Below are 27,058 nucleotides of genomic sequence, written 5' to 3'. Positions count from 1 at the left end.
TTAGCCGACTTGACAGATGTCAGTCAGAATCCAACAAACAGCCGAATGAAGTATCAGCGAAATAACGACTTTTAAGCACTGTGAATAACTGGCTGAACTCTAATACTGTTTTACTAGTGCCGAAGACGCTTCACAGGTTCCCAACAGCTATCCTGACTTCACGCGGAGATGTTTCCACTTGGCCCTTTTGTAGAGTCAAACAGACGGTGTGCTATTTGGCGTGATTTTTTGGAATATTTCTCAGATCATTGAGGTGTAGAAATATAATATATTTGTAAATTTCAGCCGGCCGGGGTGGCCGTGCGGTTCTAGGCGCTGCAGTCCGGAATCGCGGGACTGCTACGGTCACAGGTTCGAATTCTGCCTCGGGCATGGATGTGTGTGATGTCATTAGGTTAGTTAGGTTTAAGTAGTTCTAAGTTCTAGGGGACTGATGACCTAAGATGTTAAGTCCCATATTGCTCAGAGCCATTTGAACCATTTGAATTTGTAAATTTCAGAACCAGCTCATCATATTAAAAACACACTGAGCTGCAAGATGCCCCTGAGTTTGTGACAGGAGGAAAGATTTATTTGCGCCTGACTTCTCAACCTACTTTTACTTCTAGAAAAGTGTCGTCAGTGGCGAATTTTTATCAACACCACATTTCTCTTATGGCATTGAAACATCCCCTTAGAAATAATTTATGAATGACTGTGCTGGTAAACCTCTTACGTTATTTGATTTTCAAACAGCCGAGCAAAACTGTGCGTACTCAGACATTTCCCTCTTTACTTATTCTGATCAACACTAAACTGACAAACAATATTTTTAGCGCAACGCAATCTGACTTTCAATCATCCCTACAACAGAATGGTCGTGAGTAACATTAACCTATACCTTTCACAAATCACTTACCTCACAAAAATCCTCGTTAATCAAACTACTGCAATACAGCGAGCGCCAATACTGCCACCTAAGTAAAAGATTCAAACTACTGAAGGCACTAACTACTGATGGGCAAACTTAGCAAATGAAAGATTTTGATAGAGAACCAACAATAGTGTACAAAGGTCATAATATATATACATATATCAGTTCATGACATCCAGTCTTGTCCACAGCTCGTGGTCGTGCGGTAGCGTTCTCGCTTCCCGCGTCCGGGTTCCCGATTTCGATTCCCGGCGGGTTCAGGGATTTTTCTCTGCCTCGTGATGACTGGGTGTTGAGTGATGTCCTTAGGTTAGTTAGGTTTAAGTAGATCTAAGTTCTAGGGGACTGATGACCATAGATGTTAAGTCCCATAGTGCTCAGAGCCATTTTTTGACATCCAGTCTTACAAATTTCCTTTTTCTGACGGACACACGTCCAGATCATCCGCTCTCAAAACTCTGCCATCTCTCTCCCCACATCCACCATTGCTGGCGGCTCACCTCCAACTGCGCAACGCTACACGCTGCTCACATCCAAGTGCCCAACACTACAATAGCAAATATTCCAACAATGCAAACCAGCCACAGACTGCACACAGCACAGTCAGTGACTTTCATACAGAGCGCTGTGTGTCGTTACAAACATAAACACCATGTTAAAATCTACCAAAACACAGCAGAGTTTACACAATGTCACCATGGTAATGCAAATGCAATTGTAATAGAATCGTGAACCAGCGGTTTTTTAAATGCAAAACAAAGTATAAGACATGTCAATAGCTTATAACTTATGAAAACACAGATCCTCTTCCCACATGCAGAAAGAAAGTCAATATATTAGTTACATTTGACATGCCGCAATGTATGAACTCATGTGTACCAAACAAAAACTCACAGCGATTTCTATTTTTAATTGCAATCTATTGGAATGTCATGGAGTGTTACTCAATTTCGTAATATCACAATAAGTATGGCCTTTATCACCCTGAAGATAGCGGTTATTTACCGAATAGTTCCTTTCAATTTGTGTGAGGAAAGTTGCAGAACATGCGGTGTGTTCGCTCTGCCGATCCCGCGTTCAAGCACATTGGTCACTTCCCACGCTGAATTGTTTCATATATTCCGGCTAGCCAACTAGCGCGTATCTGTTGCGCTCAGTACTGTCACGATACTGTCACTGTCTGCTGCCTCATTGGATAACACAGAGAAATTCTTCGCCCTGGTTGAAACCACCTCATGCTGGCCTCGGCCGCGCGTGTTCGACACACTCCGCTGCTCCACTGGCTGCGACTCACATCGTCGCTGACGCTGTAGCTGTTGCCGCTGGTTAAGCCGCAGACATAGCTGGACTTGGCAAGGGAGGCGAAGCCAAGGGGAAGTCAAGATTCCGCCTTATGCCCTCCTACTGGAGCACCTGGCCGAAGAAGTGCGAAGCGGAAATAAGAGCGAGAAGAAGGAGAAGACGCAGCAGTGCTACAAGTGCCAACAGCTTGACCACGTGGCGAAGTCCTGAGGCAACACGGTCTCTTGCATGAAGTGTGCAAAGGCACACGACACACGCGACTGCAATAAGCCGCATCATGTTGCTTCAAAAATGCGTTGACTGCGGTGGCGCACATGCTGCAAATTATCGTCCCTGCAGCTATATTAAGAATTTGAGCAAGCTAAACAAGAAGACCATGCCGGAAAACCTCAAGAGGTGGCCCAACAAGACAAGGCGGCAGCCCCGCCCCCCTATCCGAGAAGGGGAAGCGGACCACATCACCGCGAAGAAGACGACGACCATGGTTTCCGTGAATCGTTACGGAAAGACATCGACGATGCCACCGCCGCGATCAAATTCGCCACGACGGAGGAAAGGGCATCCCTGAGGGCAGAACTGTAAGAGGCGCGCCGTCAGGTGTGGCAACTGACGGATGCCTTGAACCTCGCGTCTCGCAAGGGAGACGCGCCGCCCCCAGCAGGAAGAGGATAGAGGCGGAGACACAGACGACCGCCTCTCTGACCGACGCGGAGAGGCAGGCTGCTGGGGAGGTGGTCGAGGAAGCGGAGGAGGCGGCACAGCAGCTGGAAGAAGAAGAGGAAGAAGGAGTTAAGGTCGCTGCTATCGCTGCTATAGTTGCAGGAGAGGCTGCCAAACGAGAGCACCCGCCGCTGCCGGACAACCCGCAAGCCGCGAAGATGGCGATGGACATGTTACCGAAATCACTGCGAGATGGTATGCACCTACACCACAACTCTGGTACCGCGCACCGCGGGTTTTGAATCCGCGCCAGACGGCATGGACGTCGAAGATCCCTAGAGGGCGCCACGGTGGAACACGTGGTCACAGCTGCTAATAGCGGCGTCCCCGATCACGTATTTAAGCGCCTGTCTCTCGCTCCGCAAGTCAGTCTAATCGTTGCGTGCTTCTGCTCACATCTCGCCTCGGATAACGTTTTTACCATATTTTATTCCGTGTACGAGTGGGCGTGGTTGATTTGTGTGGTTCTCTTGTGACGCCGTTGTTTTTTGCTTGTTATACGTAAGTTCTCGCTTGGTTGTCCTTCGTTATTGTGTCCGTCCTCTCCCGTTTGAGTTGTTGTTCGCGTGCCGCTCCGTGGGTCCCGCCGCGCTCTCCTTCACGGCAACCGGAACGGTCGTGGTTACAACAACAACCTTCTATATCCCTTCACCCCTCCCTATACTCCTAAACCCCCGATTCCCCACCAACCACACGACTTCGGTTGGGCAGCATCAAACCTGCACAACATCGTTTCCAAGGAAAACCTAGCCCTGATCAACTCTTATCCCATCTTCACCCCTCGGGATTGGCAAAAGATCATAGATGTAGTGCCAAGAGCGAGGACTAAGAAGGAAAGAAGGAAAGAAGGTAATCCAACTCGCACACTCAGTTATGTAATCCTGCCCCGCTCAGGGAAGTGCAGTCTTTTCCCTAGTCCCAGAAAATAATCCTCACCGCATCACTTTTGGAGTAAATGTCTAATGACCATGACTCCTCATTTAGGCACCCTCTGGGAGGCTGTCAGTCATAGAGAGCAAGGAGGAGAGCCGCGCGTCTGACTTGTTTTCTTTGTCGGCGCACCAGTTCGATGCCCCGACCTTCGAAAGCTTTGTCTACGATATTGTCACTGGACGCGGGAAGAAAGCTTCTGACAGATTTCTCGTCAACGATGTAAACTGCCACGCTTCGCCGTTGTGCCAGATTGGAGTGCGAGGCGTGGAATGAACTGCTCGTCAACACTTTCAGATTCTTTGTGAGTCTGTGGCGCTGGTGCCCAGGCTGTGAACGTTTACTGTGATGTTCTACGTGCCGCGAAGAAGTCACCATTGTCAATTAACCTCACGTGCCAGGCAGCAGCATAAGCTGGACCCTTAGAATGCGCTTGACATGTCGTGTCGTCGGCGTACAGCATAAGATAAACAAGTGGGTAGATTGAAGAATTTTGTGCGTATTGAGAGTATAGGACGAGACGGAGCACTGAACACAGTGCCGCTACAACTACTTGATTTGGTTTGTTTGGGGGAGGAGACCAAACCGCGAGGTCATCAGTCTCATCGAATTAGGGAAGGACGGGGAAGAAAGTCGGCAGTGCCCTTTCAAAGGAACTATTCCGGCATTTTCCTGGAGCGATTTAGGGAAATCACGGAAAAGCCAAATCAGGATGGCCGGATGCGGGATTGAACAGTCGTCCTCCCGAATGCGAGTCCAGTATGCTAACCATTGCGCCACCTCGCTCGGTCACTACAACTAGGATATAGCGCTCAAAGGGAGGACCATTCATTCCCTTGACATGGAGGATGTGTCACTGAAGTTAAGTTTCAGAAGTTAAGAGTTGTCATCGCTTTCCTCTTTACAGTCACTGACGACCGGATTCTCCTTTGTTATAATATTGCTCCGTTGCGGGCGTGGTTACTACATCACATGAACATACATGAACTCGGCACGCAGAAATTGGAACTCTCCACATCCATTGACAGGAATCAATACAACGAAACACGTCTTCCGATTGTGATTATTCTGTACCTTAAATGTGCAGAGAACTCTTTGTAAAAGCTTACGCGTCTTTGAAAACGGGGTCCTGCTCACATTTTCCATTAGTAACACGCGACGTGGAACGGTGCAAATTTTCTTAAGAATCAACTATATTTGATTCTACAGTGTTTCCGCCGATTTCGCAATACCGTATCTTCTACCTCTATTAAGATATAAACGTGTATATTTTAACGTACGCATAGAAATAAAGAGTCTTTATTTTCAAAAGAATAATTCGATTGTACATGGGCGTATCTTTTATTTGCGTGCACACACAACAGAGATGTTCAGGATCGAAGTTTTCATTTGCCTTTTACGTATAACTAATATGGTCTCCATATGATGCACGAAATTCATCGCATATACGTCTGTTACAATGTTTGCAGTTAACTGCGCTCATTGTTTTTATTATGAGCCGTCGCAAATGTGTTGGGAAGGCAGGAGTGTGGGGAGAGTCTTTCATACATCCCCACTACATACCATGAGATAAGACGATTCTGAAGACCAATGATGCAGTGAGAGCTCCGTACGCCCCTTGTGACCGATCAATCCGTGAGGCTAGTCATTGTTAAGAAATGCCCATACACGCAGCTGCTCCTGCTGTAGTACTCCGTTCTAGTGAAAAATGAAATTTTCTGCATCGTGGAAGAGTCAGATCTCCATCACATTCAGATACTTTATTCCTGTAACCAGCTTTTCTGCAAAAACGCACAGCCCATTAATATTATTTCGAGAAACCATGAGTGATAAGCGAAGCTTTGGAGAGTATCATTTACGAAATGTGGCTGCTGTATTCCGCAATTTCTTATCGTGTGGCAGTACATTTTTCCACTTACGTAGATAATAGTCTTGTCAATGAATACTCGCTGTGATAGAAAAAAAGTGATGTCTTCCGTTTCTACATCTGAACTAAAATTAAAATGTTCTACACGTTGTTTTCCATCATTTTCTACGCTATCACGAAACAACTGAATCCCGTAGATTTTGAATCATTAACGTAGCTACAAAACGTACTAGCTTGAATGTTGAGGAGTGGATAACTCTCGATTGGAAAGACCGGTAGACGTCAGTAGACTACGTGGAAAGCTGTGTTGAATACGTAGATTTTGAACGAGCACACAGGGCTGACATGTAGATCTTCGCGTATTGAAACCATCAGTTTTTTGAACTTCTGGTGATGTTCATAAATGCTTTGAGCTGCAGGAGGTGGAGTACCGTTCTCTCGACGGAAACCAAGCCTCACAGTTATATCTGAACTAACCTGTTGAAACGGAGGACGCAGAACGCCTTTTCTTGCTGTGCTGTCGCCATCTCACCTCGACGCACACTGACAAGGGAACCTCCCCATCGCACCCCCCTCAGATTTAGTTATAATTTGGCACAGTGGATAGGCCTTGAAAAACTGAATACAGATCAATCGAGAAAACAGGAAGAAGTTGTGTGGAACTATGAAAAAATAAGCAAAATATACAAACTGAGTAGTCCATGGGCAACATAAGCAACATCAAGAATGATGTGATCACAGGAACGCTGTGGTCCTCTGGTTAGCGCGAGCAGCTGCAGAGTGAGAGGTCCTTGGTTCAAGTCTACCCTCGTGCGAAAAGTTTACATACATTATTTTTGCAAAGTTATGATCTGTCCGTTCGTTCATTGACGTCTCTGTTCACTGTAATAAGTTTAGTGTCTGTGTTTTGCGACCGCACCGCAAAACCGTGCGATTAATAGACGAAAGGACGTGCCTCTCCAATGGGAACCGAAAACATTTGATTCAGGAAAACACGTCTATACGACACTGGTGACGGCATGTGCGTCACATGACAGGAATAAGTTGTCGGCCCACCTAACTTACACACTTGGCGAATGGGTAAAAAGATTCTTCTACCTTTCCCGATTTAGGTTTTCTTGTGGATGTGATAATCACTCCCAAAAAAGTGATGAAGACATAAGAGTGTGTCACACAAATTGCAACAAATGAATGTAACAGTTTCACAGTCGCACAGTTTTCTCTGTGCTCTGTCAAAACATATGTATTTAACGTTTTCAAATTTTTCCGTGTGTAGACCGTCAAATCCTGCATGTGTCCAAGCAAATCTGAACATGTCCTGGAATTTTGGAGAGCGAAATTGATTATGTGTGAGTGCCTGAACTTTGATAATTGTCTGAAAATAAAAATGTAAAATTTTTACTGGAGGGAAGACTTGAACGAAGGACCTCTTATTCCGCAGCTGCTCACGCTAACCACGAGACCACCGCGCTCCCGTGCCCACATTGTCCTTGGTGTTGCATATGTTGGCCATGGACTACTCAGTTTGTATATTTTGCTTATTTTTTCATAGTTCCACACAACTTCTTCCTGTTTTCTCGATTGATCTGTATTCAGTTTTTCAAGGCCTATCCACTGTGCCAAATTATAACTAAATCTGAGGGGGGTGCGATGGGGAGGTTCCCTTGTGAGTAGTGAACGAGCGAGCTAGCTGCGCCACTGAGACCTCGTACGGCAACCATATTTGCGAGGAACGTACAACTGACGCCAAGGGGCACTTTAGTTTTCATCCGTAGGTTCACATGTACTCCAAGTTCTGCATGGACTCATGTGGAAGATATAGTTTTCTGAAATGAAATGAATCATTTTATAACACTTCGTATTGCTTAATTTTAAGAATTACATCATTCTGCCAGTTTTTTGCGTATTTTTATTTGCGCCGATTCTCGTTTTGGGATTTCACCCATCTTTAGTTGGCGTTGTTCATATATGAATATTCAGTAAGTACATCGTTCAAACATCGACAGCGATTTGGATCCTGCAATGGGCTCTGCAAAATTAGCAAATTTGCTCATCTCCGGTACCTCGCCAGTTGTACATTTACGATATATAGCTGGTTAGGTGTGCTGACATTTCATTGTGCTTGTTGTTATTCATATTTTCGAGTTTATAGATGACACAAAACAGCGCAGTATCCGCCTTGCAGCCTATTGACATCTTTGTTTACATCGAAAATTACATTTATGGTCAAAGTTATACTGTACATACATGTTGTAAAAGCACTAATTCTAGATGAAGCTTGTGGGCGTCTAACAACATAAAAATGCATTTGTTTTCATGAACATGCTGAGTGATCTGTATGTTTATTAAGTAAGTGCAGTAGATTATTCTCTGCCATACTGGTTATGTTTGTGGACCGTGACTGTGTGGAATAATTATTTATTTCTAATTTCTGCCAGCAGTCACATTTTTATTTTATGTTTAATCTAACATAATGCAATATAACGCGTTTCGAATATCTGCTCATCTTCAGTCGTTTATACATACATACATACAGAGAAGTGTTACTTAAAAATAAACAGTCTTAAACCAGATTGATCTAGAACTCTTTGTCCATTGTTTGTTACTGTAGCGGCTGGTGTGGCATTTGGGGGGGGGGGGGGGAGGCACTGGATGGCTAGAAATATAAATCAGTGATGTCTTCTGCTGGTGTTCTTCCTTGTGGTTGACTATGTATGATATCACAGCCTGTACAGGATGCAGATAGATTTGCATCAGTTATGTCTTACGAAGATAGTGAGAAAGGCTTTTATATGGCAGTTGATCACTTAAGATTTCATTATCTTCTTCACTTGTATCTGGTGGTTTTATATTGTGAATGAGCTTCCTACTTAGGTTGTTGCTGGTGCTGAAGCTGATTTTTACTTCTGTGTTTTTGAATAGTCTTGCTAATTTGTCAGATACTATTCCAAGATATGACATTTTTACATATTTGACTACTGGGGCACTGTCAGTTGTGAGTGTAGTTTGATGCTGTTTGTTCAGTTTATTTTTTATGTCTTGTGACATGATATTAATTAGAGAAGTATCATATTCATTGTTTATTGCGGTACACGTTATGGTTTCTATTTCTTGTTATAGTTCTGTATGTTGAAGTGGAAATTTGTGTGCTCTCTATAGCACTGATCTATAAGCAGCTTTTTTGTGGGACGAGGGATGTGTAGAGGAGTTTGGTACAGTGGTGTCAGCGCCAGTAAGTTTTCTGTAAACATTGAAAGCTACTGTTTATTTTTAAGTAACATTTCTCTGTATGTATATACGTGTGTATGTATAAACACCTGAAGATGAACAGAACATGTTCGAAACGCGTTGTATTGTGTTAGATTAAACATAAAATAAAAAAGTGACTGGTTGCAGAAATTAGAAATAAATAAAAGTGCAGTAGAGTCTGTTTCATTAAACCAGCATTATTTTTCTAACACACGTCTCGGCCTTTCAGCCATCTTCTGTTGGCGTAGTAAATAATCTTCAGTAAGAGAATCGGTACAACGTCAAGAGCAGTCTGGATGCTGCAGCTGCTGGATATTTTAAAATATTGTAGTACATTTTGTATGAAATAATTAATATTACATATTTATCTCGCAACTTAGCATAACATTTACAAACAATAAAGGCAAAGCAACACACTTTCTTCGTGCTAGACTCTTTAAAAGGAATCCATTTTCTTCATACATATAGTGACAGAAGTACCGTACCTGAGAACTTACAAATGTATCAACTGGCCGATAAAGGAAAAAGAATCATCTTACTTCAACAAATTGAAATGTGTTAGTGCAAATGTTTATCCCCAAATAACGTCCTAAATGACTATAGCTACGCAACAAAATTTCTTTGTTGAATTTCCACTGTTTCCTCATACAACTACATGCTAAGTACAGTCCTGGAAAAACGTAATTCAGTGTGAGCACATAGAAAGCGCGTGGAAGTTCAACATCAGTCTGCTGTGGCGCCCTATTGTTTGTAAATGTCACTCCAACTGTGAGTGACATGTGTAACATTAATCTGTTCATATAAAATGCACTATATTATTTTCAGAATTTTCTATATTGTATCAGCAAACAGTCACTACTGCAATTACTTAATAACCACACCAAGCAGTCATGCTAAACAATTTCATTTTTTATTTCATTTTAGCCATACAATAGCTTACACTAGAAATAGTACTTTTATAACCGGTAGGTGAAATACAAGTTTGACTATCGCAACAGTATGCAATGCAAGCATAATTGCGTCTTCATGTTTCAATCAATGTTTTGTACCCATACCTCTGTACTGTAGTCATCAGAATCAGAAACTAATAAGCAAATCATACTGATGTAGATTTCGTATAGGTTTCCGTAATTTGCACATGGTTGCTATTTTTTGCTCTAATCTTACTGGGATAGAACAACTTGGTTCAAGACATATGTACTGAGATGGAAATTACTGCGCCCCTAAGGAGAAAATATCAATGATCAAAATACATCGACCAGCAATTTTAACATGCGCATGTGACATGCATCATTGTGATGCTGTGAAAAAGAATCACGTTGCACGGTTTTGGAATGCGAAATATTAAATTGTTTACTTTCATGACGTGTCACAGCATTCTTCTTCATACAATGCCAACAACTTTCAGATGATGGTTCTTGGTGTTCCCTACGCCAAATATGTGCATTCTGCGGTCATTCTAGAACGACCAGGCTAAGCAATGATGCCCATATTTTTCAGAAAGCTTTGAGAATCTTTAGTAACAAACTCACTATTGTATCCTCCAAAAATTAACAGACAACAACATATTGGTCTCTGGAGGAGTGTCGGGAATACCAAGTATTGCTCGGTCAAATGTTGATCAAAAATTATAATACAGATGAAGACGGCTGTGGTAGCCTACAGGCTGCAGGCTACAGTGACACCAGCTGAGGTATAGATGACGAAGATGGCACTTACAATGCCGACACCATCATTCTGCGTTTGCATCGTCTACAATGTCGTCGAGCACTCGTCCCCACTGTCGACTAAATCTAGCTTACTCTTTCATTATTGTGATTACATTCCAATTATTGGGAATGGACGCGCATTGGCGTAACTACTAATCTTTAATTGCTCAAAGTATTATACATAATACACTGAAGAGCCAAAGACACAAGCACACCTGCGTAATATCGTGTAAGGCCTCCGCGAGCACGTAGAAGTGCCGCTACACGACGTGCAATGGACTAGACTAACGTCTGAAGTAGTGCTGGAGGAAACTGACACCATGAATCCTGCAGGTCTCTCCATAAATCCTGTAAGAGTACTTAGGGGTGGAGATCTCTTCTGAAGAGGGCGTTGCAAGGCATCGCAGATATGCTCAATAATGTTCATGTATGGGGAGTTTGGTCGCCAGCAGAAGTGTTTAAACTCAGAAGAGTGTTCTTGGAGCCACACTGTAGCAATTCTGGACGTCTGGAGTGTTGCACTGTCCATCTGGAATTGCCCAAGTCCGTCAGAATGCTCAATGGGCATGAATGGTTTCAGGTGATCAGACAGGATGGTTACTTACGTGTTACCTGTCAGAGTCATATCTAAGACGTATCAGGAGTCCCAATCACTCCAACTGCACACACCCGCACGATCACAGAGCCTCAAACCATCTTGAACAGTCCCCTGCTTACATGCAGGGCCCGTGGATTCATGAAGTTGTCTCCATACCCGTGCACGTCCATCCACTCGATGCAACTTGAAATGAGATTCGTCCGACCATGCAACATGTTTCTAGTCATCAACAGTCCAATGTCGGGCGAGTCGTAAAGCTTTATGTCGTGCAGTCATCATGGATAAACGAGTGGGCCTTCGGCTCCGAAAGTCCATATCGATGATGTTTCGTTGAATGGTGCGCAAGCTGACACTTTTTGATGGCCTAGCAATGAACTCTGCAGTAATTTGCGGAAGAGTTGCACTTCTGTTACGTTGAACGATTATCTTCCGTCGTCGTTTGTCCCGTTCCTGCAGGATGTTTTTCCGGCCGCAGCGAAGTAAGAGATTTGGGTTGTTTTTTGCCGGATTCCTGATATTCATGCTGCAATCGTGTAATGGTAGTACTGGAAAATCCCCACTTCATCGTTGCCTCATAGATGCTGTGTCTCATCGATCGAGCGCCGACTGTAACAGCACGTTCAAACTTAGTTAAATCTTGATAACCGCATTGTAACAGGTCTAACAATTGAGCCCGACACTTGTTGTCATATATAGGCGTCGCCGACAGCAGCGCTGTATTCTGCCTGTTTACATATGTCTGTATTTGAATACGAATGTCTATATCAGTTTCTTTGGCGCTTTTGTGTTTTTATATATACACTTCCTTGAAATAATAATGTGCTGATTTCATTCCCTCAGGATTCGTTGGTGATGGCCTACAATCTCTAATCACTTGCATGTGTAAGTTCTGGCACATAATCAGAGCGCGCTTCTTGCTTTTGCTGAAATAGCACTAAAGGTTCCTGTCGTTATTATCTGCGACAAGGTTAGAGTGCGATTATTAAGATCTCGCCGTGTTACTGGTTGCTGAGCTCTCTGACTCTGGATCACATTATTTTAAGAAATACAGCAACACCAGCAATTTCTTTATCTAATGCACGTTTCGAGCTTATAGCCATCTGTAACTGGCGTAGTAAATAATCTTCAATAAGTACATCGTTAAAACGTCAGCAACAGTTTGGATCCTGCAGGTGGCCTGAACTAAATTAACAACTTTGCTTAGCTTCGCAAGTTGTACATTTACAGTATATTACCAATAAGGTACACTGGCGCTTTACTCTCGTTGTTGTTATTCCGATTTTCGCGTTTATACAGGGTGTTACAAAAAGGTACGGCCAAACTTTCAGGAAACATTCCTCAAACACAAAGAAAGAAAAGATCTTATGTGGACATGTGTCCAGAAACGCTTGATTTCCATGTTAGAGCTCATTTTAGTTTCGTCAGTATGTACGCTCAATGGAGCACGTTATAATGATTTCATACGGGATACTCTACCTGTGCTGCTAGAACATGTGCCTTTACAAGTACGACACAACATGTGGTTCATGCACGATGGAGCTCCTGCACATTTCAGTCGAAGTGTTCGTACGCTTCTCGACAGCAGATTCGGTGACCGATGGATTGGTAGAGGTGGACCAATTCCGTGGACTCCACGCTCTCCTGACCTCAACCCTCTTGACTTTCATTTACGGAGGCATTTGAAAGCTCTTGTCTACACAACCCCGGTACCAAATGTAGAGACTCTTCGTGCTCGTATTGTGGACGGCTGTGATACAATACGCCATTCTCCAGGGCTGCATCAGCGCATCAGGGATTCCGTGCGACGGAGGGTGGATGCACGTATCCTCGCTAACGGAGGACATTTTGAACATTTCCTGTAACGAAATGTTTGAAGTCACGCTGGTACGTTCTGTTGCTGTGTGTTTCGATTCCATGATTAATGAGATTTGAAGAGAAGTAATAAAATGAGCTCTAACATGGAAAGTAAGCGTTTACGGACACATGTCCACATAAGATATTTTCTTTCTTTGTGTTGTGAATTGGTAGGAGCCAATTCACGGAGTTTGGAGGAAGCCGAAAGGCACGCGTTTAAGCTCACGCAAACTGGCGTGAGGTCTGGAACAGGACAATGTAATTAATATAGCCAATAAGGTACGTTGCAGGAATACTTAACTTTAATCCATAATTGGTGTACATCGCTCTTGATGATACATAATTACAATCTCAATATAAACTGGTAATGGCGCCTTGCTAGGTCGTAGCAAATGACGTAGCTGAAGGCTATGCTAACTATCGTCTCGGCAAATGAGAGCGTATTTGTCAGTATATCATCGCTAGCAAAGTCTGCTGTACAACTGGGGCGAGTGCTAGGACGTCTCTCTAGACCTGCCGTGTGGCGGAGCTCGGTCTGCAATCACTGACAGTAGGGACACGCGGGTCCGACGTATACTAACGGACCGCGGCCGATTTAAAGGCTACCACATAGCAAGTGTGGTGTCTGGCGGTGACACCACACTTTGTGTGTGAGGAATGTTTCCTGAAAGTTTGGCCGTACCTTTTTGTAACACCCTTTTTTCTACTCTATCTTGCACAAGACAGTACAGTATCCGCCATGTAGCCGACTGACATCCTTGTTACAAAACCGTGCAACGTGATTGTTTTTCACAGTATCACAATGATGCATGTCGCATGCGCATGTTAAAAGTCGCAGTATTTTGATCATTAATATTTTCTCCTTAGGGGTGCAGTAATTTCCATCTCAGTACATTTGTCTTGAACCAAGTTGTTCTGTCCCAGTAAGATTAGAGCAAAAAATAGAAATCCTGTGCGAATGACGGAACCCTTTACGAACTCTACATCAGTATGATTTGCTTATTAGTTTCCCGTTGTTATGACTACAGGACACAGATATGGGTACAAAACATTGATTGAAACATGAAAACGCAATTATGCTTGCATTGCATATTGTTGCGATAGTCATTTTTTAATCTAAGTATCAGGTCTCACGTTTGAGGACGTACAGCAAAGCACTGCATACCTCCTGACGTGTATACTATTGTCGAGTCGCAAATAACATGTTTATTTTTAAGCCCAGTTGTTCACAGTCAGTATTCTTTGATGTTTTGTACTTCAAAATATATGAAATGGCTCGTGTCTCTCAGAATACACTCTATTAGTGCCGTCTCAACTTTAAAGTCCTAGTTTGCGTTATAATGAAAAAAAAAACTGAGAAACTTACGATAAATTTTAACATGAACATTGAAAGATACTAAGTTTTATCTCAGAGAGCTGATTTCTTATTTACGTAGACTATTTACGTGATCTTATTTCTTTAGCTCAAAGTGTCACCTTGTTTATACTTTCTTATCAATCTCTGGGAGAAACTATTGCCGCTGTTAATTATACTTTAACAAGCACTGCAGTTTTCGCCTGTTCGACGTTTTTCCTCGATAGAATTCACATTACGTTTGCTACAGCAAAGAAAAATGAAAGACAAAATGAAGGTAATCTGACATCTGTTGGTGTTAAAGCGATACATTTGCAGAATTTTGTACTGATATACATATTCATTTCCTAATTTAAATATATATTAAATAATAACAAGAAATATTCGTAATATTTTTTTTAAGGTCTAGCATTTTCAGTAATATTTTTCTTTCTCTTATTTACATATAGCATTATACGCTTCCAAATAACACGGTCAGGAGTTTGCAGCTCTCAGAAATATACTGCCTTCCATGTGGGAAAATACGGATGTGACACTATATTTGTTAATATCTAATGTGCAATTACAGAAGAAATAAATATTACATTATACTCAATATTTGACAGAATTTGACTAAAATTAGAAATTTGCTCACATATATTGATCGAAACGCCAGTATCTTTAAAAAGTGAATTTTACACTTATTTAACGTAATCATAAAAACAGTGTTTGAGACATCTGTTTCACGTTTCATGTCAATAATTCCATTGTGATGTTAAACTTTACACCAGTTACACAAAATATGTAGGTGTAAATTCCATGACTTAAAAATACAAGTTCTGATTTTGTGTGTATGTGTGTATGGTGTCTGACATCATCCGATCTGTCCACCATTATGAAATAAGACACAATGCACGATGCAAAGGAATTAGAGACATTTTATGCCGGACGGGCATTAGAAACCAGATCTCCTGTTTACTAGACAGATGGCAAGATCGCCAGTGATCTCTTGAGTGTAGATGCACACTAAGCTCGAACTCTTACGGAAATGGGTGAAATGCCACGAGTAATATGTTAATGGGCAAGGAGCACTACATTAGTAGTATGTGGACAAGTTGAGGATTTCGGTCTGACGAGAGGCGTGCAAGTGTAGTCCTCGCAGTTGAAATGACCATTGTGTGCGGATGGCTTAGTAATCACAGCATCTGTCTTGTCATCAGGAGAGTCGGGTTCCTGTCCCGACTCGACAAAAATTTTAAACTTTCCCTGGTGATATCAAACAATGCCCACTCGCTGGCAATGTCTGTAGTTCCTTTGTTTCTTAAATCTCAAATTAATCTTATGAGCGCAATTGTTCACTGACAAGTTTATAATCACTCTAAAGTATATTTATGACAAAATGATTGCCAGAAATAAGCATAAAGGAGGCGAAGATTAAAGAATTACCTACGTGTAAGTGTTGGTTCGTACGTGATACTGTTACCATTCTTAAGTCTCAGTTTGCACTGAACAAATGGTTAGTCTATATTAATTTTCAATTTGTACTGACGGTGTTTCGTTCAATTTGGTAATTAAAACCGAAGAATGTTTGCTGCCTCCTCAGTACATGAATTGCTAAGATTATCTGCGAAAATATGGAGAAAAGAGTTACGGGAGTATTTAAATTATAAAGTAACATCATCATGTTCCACGTTCTTCATCGTCGCCATCATGATTATAAACGTAGAGTGTCACTTAGAACACATTCCACAGTTTAAAAAAACGTTTTGCCTTGCATATTCACCTGGAGACACGTATTGGGATAAAGAATTAACTGAGGCGGAAGGGAAAGCACGTTTATCCGTTTGAATGTAACGCAACTACTCGCAGACTAGACGGGCTGGAAATATTTTAATCTGCGGGGCGTGGACGGAGACATTGAGCTTTTATAAAGGTTGTCTGTTCCGGCCCGTTTCCGCGAGAAGTGTGCAGAATGCACCGAAATCGTGGTTGTTGTGTGAGGGGGGGGGGGGGGGGGGGGGGGGGGCGGACCGGGCGAGCCATAGAGAAAGGGAGAGCGAAAATGGCGAATAATTAAACAAACATCTCTTTTCTCCGCGCAGGCGTCGCAGTGAAAAGTGCGTTAGTCAGGAATTTCGGAGCAGTATGCAAACAACAAGGGAACTTGAAGTTTTAATTCTGGCTCGAGTAAAAGCTGTTCTAATGGAACGCTCCGCTGATTACGATTCAAATATTCGTGGCGTTGAAAGCACAGTGTGCGTTAGTACTTGGGCTGGGTTTCTTTCGCCCCACGCCCCTCGCGGAAACCAACCCTCCGGTCCTCCTAAGCTCCGGAAACTGCTGCGAGAAACTGGCGCACCCTTTGTTTCGGGCGCTCGTGGCAAGGCCAGCCAGTTCAGACTAATCACTGCAGTCCACTAATTAGTATCGCCAAGCATCTGTTTAACGATCTGTCTTAAGGCTGGAGTTCCAGACTTCGGAAATAACTGATCTGTAAAGCCGCATCAGCTCCCGTCGCTTAAACATACGTTGAGATGACGATAGTCGTAGGGTAGCGCTGTACACATGTAGAGGTGGTAGTAGTATCGCGTACGCAGGCTATAAAAAGGCAGTGCATTGGCGGAGCTGTCTTTTTCACTCAGTTTTGTGGTTCAAGTGGAAAGGTTTCCGACGATATCATGGAGGCACGACGGAAATTAACAGACTTTGAAAGCCGAATTGTAGTTGGAGATAGCCGATTGAGACGTTCGATTTCGGAAATCGTTACTGAATTCAATAATCCGAGATCAATAATATCAATAGTGCGCCAAGAATACCAAATTTCAGGCAATACCTCCCACCTTGGACAACACAGTGGCTGACGGCCTTCACTGAAAGACCGAGAGCAGCGGCGATTGTGTGGAGTTGTCAGTGCTAACAGACAAGCAGCACTGCATGAAATAACCGCAAAAGTCAATGTGAGATGCTCGACAAACTTTTAAATTTGGACAGTGAGCTGAAATTAAGGCTTAACTGGCTATGGCAGCAAACGACCGACGAGAGTACCTCTGCTGACAGCATGACATCGACTGCAGCGCCTCTCTTGGGCTCGTGACCTTGTTGGTTGACCCTAGACGATCGAAGACCATAACCTGGTCGGGTGAGTCCAGATTTCTGTTGGTATGCGCCGGTGGTAGGGTTCAAGTTTTATGAACCGAAGTTGGGTCATTGACATATTCGGTTACTTGGAACCGATTGGTAGCCATTCGCGTATTTCATGTCACCGGGCCACAACTGTCCACAACTGGTTTGAAGAACATCCTTGACAATTCTAGCGAATGATTTGGAAAGCTGTTGATGGCTCAGCAAGGGTGCGGATTTTGTTTACATTGAATGGACTGAGTCCTGGATATGTTCGGCTACTTGGATGATGATGATGATGTTTGGTTTGTGGGGCGCTCAACTGCGCGGTTATCAGGGCCTGTACACATTCCCAACCTTTGCTCAGTCCAATGTCGGCACTTTCAGAACTGATGATAAAATGATGAGGACAAGACAAACACCCAGTCATCTCAAGGCAGGTGAAATACCCCTGACCCCGCCGGGAATCTAACCCGGGACCCCGTGCTGGGGAAGCGAGAATGCGGCCGTGAGACCACGAGCTGCGGACTCGGCTACTTGGAGACGATTTGTAACCATTCAAGGATTTCATGTTTCCAAAAACCATAAAATTCTTATGGATGGCATTGCACCATGTCACCGGGCCGCAATGTTCGCGATTGATTTGAAGAACATTCTGGACAATTCGAGCGAATGACCTTGCCATCCAGATCGGCCGACTTGAATCCCATCGAAAATTTATGAGAAATAGTCGAGAGGCCAGTTCATGCGCAAAATCCTGCACCGGCAACACTTTCGCAGTTATGGACGGCTGTAGAGGCAGCATGGCTCAATATTTCTACGGGCGACTTCCAACTATTTGTTGAGTCCAGGCCACGTCGAGTTGCTGCAATACACCGGACGAACAGAGATCCGAGACGGTACTGGAAGGTATCCTATGACTTTTATCACTTCAGTGCAATGCAAGAAGGCGAAAAGGGTAATGTAATCCTTGATAGACTGTACTCAAATTTCAGCACAACTCTAACACAAAGGAGTCATCAAAGTTTTCGCTTGTAAGTTAAGGCGCCAATGGATTGTTATTGTCAGATGCGCAAACTGTCGATAATCCGTCGAGTGTTACTCGTACATCACTTCTAATCTTTTAAGCTTCATGTAAGTGAAAAAGACTCTATTCCCTCTACATAAAACTAACTTACTCTAAGTTAGTGTCCATTTTGTGATTGCAGTACTTCTTTTGTTTCTAGTATCATCACTTTTATAGACATCAATTGTTCTACATAGATTTCTTAATTAGAGTGAAGGCCGTTAAACGAAATCACAAATTTACTGATTTAAAAAAGCTGCCTCTTTAAAGAGAACTATAAATAGAGTTCTGCATGTATGCGTATATCCCCAGTAATATTGTTTATACGGAGAAACGCGGAAAAAAGCCAACATACTTATGATGTATCTAAGGATAAATGAAAAATTGAGGACAGCGTCAATATTTAGACTTTGGTGCACTTTTCCTTACAATCAACCGACAATACTGATATTACTGTTTGCATTGTCATTATTATTAAAAGTTCGGTACGGAATGCCTGTATAGTGTCTTGAATGCGCGGAATCCCGGAGAAGATGGAAGCGTTATTGGCACATGCAAAGACTTAATACAGCGGCATGACTGTCCTTCCGATTTTCTGCACAATTACTCGTAGATCCTGTTTTTGCAGCAACAGTTTTGTTTCGACTGCAGAAACAAAGGTTACTGTAGTAGTCAACGAAAGCAGTCGCAAAGCAAGATGATGGCTGCTCTAGGACATCCAGGCATTGGATCCTTTGCTTCAAGGTCTAATTCTGGTTTGTTTATAACATACGATATAAATAATATTCGGTATATAATGAGTAACACTACCAAGGGTTTATTTAGTAATATTTACTAGGACACACTGTAGCGCTTAGTTCATTGAGAAACGTCTTTCATTAACATTATGGTCAATTGACGTACATTTCATAAACGAATGTTATATATACCTAATATTTGACAGTATGTGACACGTGACGGAAACTTCTAACACGACTTCATTTGACTTATTTTGAAGAAATTTTCTGCAGTAAATTTCACAAACTTCGTTTCTGGCCCTATTTCTAACGAATATGACAGACCACGTTGTGATATAATGCGCTCATGGATGGCTTCTACGGTCTTAATAATCGTTTGTATGGTACAGTTTTTACTACTTCCCTTGCTCGATAAGGAAAATGAGAGAGAATGTAGGCGTTATATAAGATACTGTTTGTTAGTTTTCTTTTCCTCGAACATCTACGTTATTAGTTTATGGAATTTGAGTTGCAAGATTCTAATTCAGAAAATTCAGGTATGGCGCTAATGTAACGACAGAACTTTTTCGCAGCGATCAAGTTAAAATGGTTTACAAGCAGACTTCTAGCGCTGACAACCTTAGATCCTATTCACCTCTATGTATTAATTTTTCATTGGTTCTGTTCTTTACGACTATCAATCTACAACTTTCCATGTATATCATCATGCAACCTTCATGGCAGCAGTTCTAGTGGTACAGAACTATATCTGAAAACGTAGATGATACGTTAACATGGTTCGCTCTTGTGATGCCATGACTAATAACGAGATATATTTTTTTTTGCCTTACTTTTACTACCTTGTACTTCATAGATATATTGCTGATGACGTAGAATATTTTTCATTTGGTTATATAGTGTAGAACATGAAGTGTGACTCTGTTTAGTTTTCTGTTTCATATACGAGTTCCCTAAGTAAAGCTAACATTTTTTCTAATGATCTTTCAGATAGTTTTGTTAAAGGTATTGTTTGCAACGCAATGCAATAGGCAGAAGTGTTGTAAGAACTGTGGAGCGAAAGAGGTATCGATAGCTGTCAGGTCGAACAGTGTGTCAGACAGTCGCGGATGGCGTGTGAGCGTCGTGGTATGGAAGAAAATATTCTATGTAGTAACGGTGTACGTTTAATGCGATGTTAATACCAGACTTTCGTGTGTTAGACACGTCTTGAAATTTGACTTTATGGACGTTTTATTACGCGAACGCTGTTGGTTTTTCCAGAATGATGTTTGTGGCAGTGACAGTGCACTCGTGAACAAACAGTATTCGCAATTTGACTGCTTATATAAACTGAGAATTTAATGTTGCTCATTTATCTTGAAAACGAAGTATGATGTATGCTAAAACACTAACCGCCAATGTGGAAACTGTGAACTGTGTTGCTACGTAAGTGGCTGTTTTCTCGGGAACAGTGTTATAGTGAACCATGAATATTAACAGCAGGTGGACTGTCTAAATTCTCAATTGGCAAATTAAGCAAAAGGAACTTTAATTTAAACACGACGTAAGGACTGTGGTAAATTATCGTGTGTGAAAGTAGCAGTTGAACTAATACGACCTCCAAGTGCTGCATATACTTTTACTTTGTTCTGGCCTACGACAAATGGATGCTACGCAAGTTATTAACACCGCAAGCCGAGACAGGATGTAAGGAAAAAAGGATATATTAATGCCAAGGACGCGACTGGATGAACTTAAAGGATTGACATCAACAACTTCAAACTGTTTCTACCTCCGCCACCACATCACGCCGACCAAGAACAAATAAGATTCAAAACAACTATTCGAGAAACTCAGAATTAAAACCAATTTAATTTCTTTTTGTTTTATAGTAGACTATCTCTTAATGTTTCTCTCCAGAAATAAAAGGAATGTATTGTAAAGACTGTTCACCTACAGTGGTTGTTGACCCCACTTCTAACAGTAGCTATTGCCACAACATTTTATTTGTTTTTGCTTTTCAGTGTATTTGTATTAGTCGTTGCTTGTGTTCTGTGTCTTTTGGAGGAGTGTGCTTCGACGTGTATATACAGTCGTTTAGGCAGGAGAATTTATGTGTTGTAATGCGAAATGTCGCCAGACGTGTTAAGTTGAGTCATCCGCTATTGAAGTTATTTACACCGACCAATTACAAAGAAAAATCTTATTCGCCACCGGTTCAAGTTAACGTACCAGAGGGAACTTTGAATCTAACAGCTATCAAAGTACGCGATCTTTGTTTACATGTCACTTAGTCATATTTCCATTCATTCATGGATTTTATCTGGGTTTAATTGTTACTGGTAAGCAAAATTACAGTATATTCTGTCCCTATTTATAAAATTAGCTTCAGAGTCTTTTACTGTTTTCACTAATAAAGGATTTTATTGTCAGAAAGTTAACAGGATTGGGAAACTTCTCATATAGGGGTTTGCTTTTGAAGTTTCAGGAAGTAAAACGGATACTAGGGGTTTATAATATTAATTTAATTCATGCAGTTTTTCTTTAAACATTTTCTGATTACAAATTCACGGTCGCAGTAAATCTCCAGGAACTGTTTTCTTCACACTCTACATAGCATCTATATTAGGTTAAACATCCTTGTACAGGGCGAAGAACCCTCTGAAATCATCATAGTTCCCTGTATCTAAATAAATGAAAGAAAGTTCCTCACGTTTTGGGATTGCTATTGGTCAGAAAGTCATGGTAACTGATAAATTGTAGTATCCCCAGACACCAATGTCAAGCAAATTCGATGTTATAGTTGATTACTGGTTTAGAAAAAAGTGGTTACTTATTGTGTCCATTTCATTTCGTTGTCGGTATAGCAATTGTGGCAGATATAGATCTTCTTAGAGTGCTTACCTCGTAGACACCGTAAGAGACAGTATGAAAAGAAGCTTTCTTTAGTTCAAAATATCAAATATTGCTCGTGTCTTCTTTGTTTATTATCCAGTTTCATATATTTTGGAAATCCTTACAAAACTCTCATGTTTTATACAAACTATGGTGATCATTCCTTCGTGGGAGCTGAAACTAGGTTCCAGAGTTCAGACAACTCATAAATGGTTTCTGTTTCAGTACACAGGGGTACTATGCTGTACTAGACTTTTCTGACAGTGGACTGCAACAGCCATTCTGCAACAGTATTCTGAAATGTGGACATGAACTCTGACGAATAGCATTAAAATTTTCTCCCCCAATAAAAAGACGTTTAATGTAGGTAATGCAATTTATTTAGTCTTTCATTGGCGAGGAACTGCAGGGGAACTCAGAGGAATGGTCTACAAAACATTATTATAAACAATGGATTCTATAAGAAAGATTTCAATTATTTATTGCAGTCAAACTATAAAAAATAGAAAAACTATAGCGCATGACCGTGGATAAAGGATGGTTCAATGATCTAACACAGCTGTGTTGTCTATTTGTAACAACACCACTACAGAAATCATTTTGTGTGTTGGAATTAGCACAAAGCCAGTCGATTGCTTAAGTGCAACGTTCATTACGCCGTTGATTCAGCAATAAGCCGCCTCTGGACAAGCAGATTTAGATTGGTATAAGAAATTCTAGGAAGTTGGTTACATGTGCAAAGGTAAAAGTACTGGTCGGCCACGCACGCTTCGTGGAAATGTGGAGCTTATTCAAGATGCGTCCACATGGAGCACTCGGACGTTCGCAGGACTGGCAGTCCAGGAACTTCAACCTCCTCAAACAATGGTGTGCCATTTTTGAAACTACGTCTGCATGTGAAGCCTTACATGATGAAGCTACTGCAGCAGTAGCGTACAGGTGACCATAACAGAAAGTAGGAAATTTGCATTTCGATCCTGCATGATATGGTAGAGCACACTTTTTTCCGAACGAATCATCTTTTCGGAGGAGCCGACGTTTCATCTATCGAATAAAGTAAACAACCACACTGTAACAATTTGGAGTTCACAAAATCCAGGCGCCGATGAGGAACATGAAAAAGACTCACCGAAATTGAATGTGTTTTGTGCCGTCTTTTTTTCAGAAATACTGCAAAATTAGTTGTTTCATCAACTTCACGAAGATTCCAATGGTTTAATTTTTATGCATGATGGCTTCTCGCCTCACATTCGCATTGAGGTGCCGCGTTGCCTTAACACGCCATGCCACAACGCTGGGATTGAAAAGATGGACAACAAGTTATTATTCATTTGTTCTGGTCTCTCAGGTCATCAGACCTCATACCTTGCGATTTTCTTCTGTTGGGATACGTAAAAGACAGAATCTTTGTGATAGCTAGTCTTCAAGATCTGAGAAATGCAGTTGTTGAAGCTGTCTATTTTATAAAGTGGGGCCTGTTTACGCTTGTGTTGAATGAAATGAACTACCGTTTCGATGTCTCTCGATCAAAGCATGACGCTCATGTTGACTGTATGGCATAGTGTCTGTGCGAATGTATAACTTCGAAACCTTCTGTATCCAGTGACTTGCGCAATATATTCCTATCTTTAATAAATTGTCTGTTATAAACGATTGAAATTTGTTCTTTTTTTTTAATAACTTTGTACTTGGGGTGCCACGAAGAAATTTTCTGTAACTGATTGTGAGATACTTGGTCTGACATCGCAAGACATCCCACACCAAATGTAAACATCGGACACCGATGCCCTTACTTGCCGAAGGATGGCATCTCATTCATTCTGCAGTATTATCTGCCTTTAATCTATTTAATTATTTACAAATTTATTCTTTTACATTGTGCTTGATCTAAAATGTTTATTATACCACTTAAAACTTGTGAATCTTCATGTCACTTGTTGTAAGCGATTGTATATCGCACATACTTTTTGATCTGACAAGAGTTTGATATTGCATGTTAATTATCTTCTTATTTCTTTTTAATTCTTTGTATAGTATAGTTTTTAAAGCTTGTGTGCCTTCCCTTTGGACCCACGAGATCTCGCAGAGCTGTGAGTTAGCCTACAACTTCGGATGGGTCATGGACATACGTGGATACCTGTACTTAGTTTCTTTATGGTCGATAATAATGTAACGATGCTTTAGGCAAAGTGTTGTACGTTACCGATGGAAGTTTCTGGAATGTTTTATTCCTTTGTACATTTCTCTTACATATTAAAGCCTCTTATACTTACAGTATTGTAAGGATTTCCGTTCTTCATTTTCTTGGTATTGGTATCGCCTATAATATTTTGAGAAAGACTCTTATATGAGAATTCACAACAATGTGCAAACGTTCTGTTCCAGCTGTTGCACAGCTGACACTACATTTGGGCTTATAATTTCTATGACAGTGATGTATTTACGTTATTATGTTTGCAACAGAATGTATTTGCTGCAATCCGTCCTGTCTTCCTTACCTTAAAGCAATTTTCTGTTGTGGCTATAACTCATCGACTGAAGAAGGTTGTATAAACAGCCGAAAATAGTCATCATTTATTATTTTCAGTTTCGATCCTGAGTGTTAAAAGATTTTGTACAAAACGTTTCAAAAATCTTTTTGAGAATGTTCAGCTTCTTTTCTCTCTCTCCTGGTAATGTGAGGAATTAATACCGAAAAAAGCTCATGCAGATATTTCTCTAGTCGTAACTAGTCCGTTCATGTATTAGTATCTGTTTTGCATAGTTATTATGAAATAGCTGCTCACAGAGAATTAGCCATGTTGATTGTTATTTTCATCGCTGTTGGTTTTATCGCATGTCTCACTAATACAAACAAAAATTAATTTTAGTAATAAACTTGATGCTGATTTAAATTCATAGAACTTAAACTCTGCTTGGTAGCAGTTATTTGCTACCATTCAAGTGGGAATTGCAGTCTACCTTCCTGGTTCCTTCTTTGTCTTCAAGCCAATTGTTAATAAATTTCATTATGGCCTTAAGCATCTTCCGATCTAGAATATCGCCAAATTGGAATCATGTCGACGTAAAGTGAGAATACATATGATTTCACGAAAAACAACTGCAACAATAGATCACTGAACAAAGGTATATCAGTGCGCTTTGGTCCAGTATTATTGCAAGAAAATATCAGCAATACATAGAACCTACGTTTTAATACAATTTTGAAAATATGTGTAACTGACTTACACATAGAGATATGATGAACAGTTTTCACTGTCACCGCAAAACGTGTTTCCGGTCACTCCTTCAGAACAGGATAGACAAGTGAATATCATCAAGTTAGTGAGTTGTCTCTTGCTTGATACCCACTGAAGAAAAACTAGTAAAATCGCTGCTTAATCTTGCCATGTACTGTTATATCAGAGTTATACATTCCAAGTACTATAGAAATGGTTCAATAATAAAGATACAGTTGATCTAGAAATTAAATGAAATGAAAGTCTGAATGAGTTAATCAGGTATGTAACTTGAGAAAACGTAAAGCTTGGGATGAATATAAGGAAATTAAAAAGACTGAGACACGCATTAAATTATGAAAAAAAGATTTTAGCTTTATATGAGAATATTACAAAAATAGAGAAATCAAATCTTTAATTATCTCTTAGTACTACGTCATAGAATGAACTGATGTATCTAATTGTGATAGCGATGGCACGCAGAAAAACTGTAACACTTATCATAACAAAGGCAGCCGTAGAAAATGGCAATAAATGCATATGAGAAGCCCAATGAGAGTTGGATAAATGAAGAATCTATCCCACAGTTTGAGGTAATATATCTCCTGTAATGGCATAGATTTGTTGACAATCCAGAAAAGAGCGAAGTTTAAATCAGCAGATGTGAGCAATTACATTTAAATGACCATTATGATGCCTCCACAAAGCAGATTTACTATATAGACGTACTACAAAGGAGTACTTCCTGAATCGGATAGGAACATAATTACACTATAACGAATTATGCCTGTTATGTTTTGGTCGTGTTTGTATTTTCCATACGATCAGTGTCGAATCTTTGGTGGTTTTTGTATCGCGTAAGTTGTATGTGTGCGATGAGGGCAAGAGCAGTGAACAGAAAACCCTTGAGATGAACCTTTCAGCTCCAGAATGTGATTCATAATGCAGTCTGATACACAATGATTAAAGAAACTGTCAGTCACTAACTCACTCACTCACTCACACACACACACACAGACGCACACGCACACGCACACGCACTCACATTTTATTCAATGAAAATTTATTGCCGATTGCTGCTATCAGATATGCTTAAAAACTGCAAAACTGTTTACATAGAAATTGTATTACAAAAACGTTATATTTCTTTGTTCAACGACAAGGTCCATATTTCTAATTAGCATAAAGATAAAAAAAAATATTTAAAAAATCATTACATTTCTTTCATTATTCAACCGCCAGCTCCTTTTGACTCATTGACATAATACACACTCCAAAAAAATTTTGCACCATCTCGGTTCCGAGAGTTCCGGAACCTGTACAGAAAATTGGAATAGAGGTCGACATAAAAATCATTTCCCCCCCTTTTAGTGCTCATGAAAACCACACATCACACGTTATACCACCATATAGGGAGAACTTCAGAGGTAGTGGTCGAGATTGCTGTACACACCTGTACCTCTAACACATCGGTACCTCAAATACCCAGTAGCACGTCCTCTTGCATTCATGCATGCCTGTATTCGTCGTGACATACTACCCACTGTTCGTCCAGATTGTCCCACTCC

This window comes from Schistocerca nitens, chromosome 6, assembly GCF_023898315.1.
Source record: "Schistocerca nitens isolate TAMUIC-IGC-003100 chromosome 6, iqSchNite1.1, whole genome shotgun sequence".
NCBI classification, from domain to species: Eukaryota; Metazoa; Arthropoda; class Insecta; order Orthoptera; family Acrididae; genus Schistocerca; species Schistocerca nitens.
Note: the sequence above shows the minus strand (reverse complement) of the source record.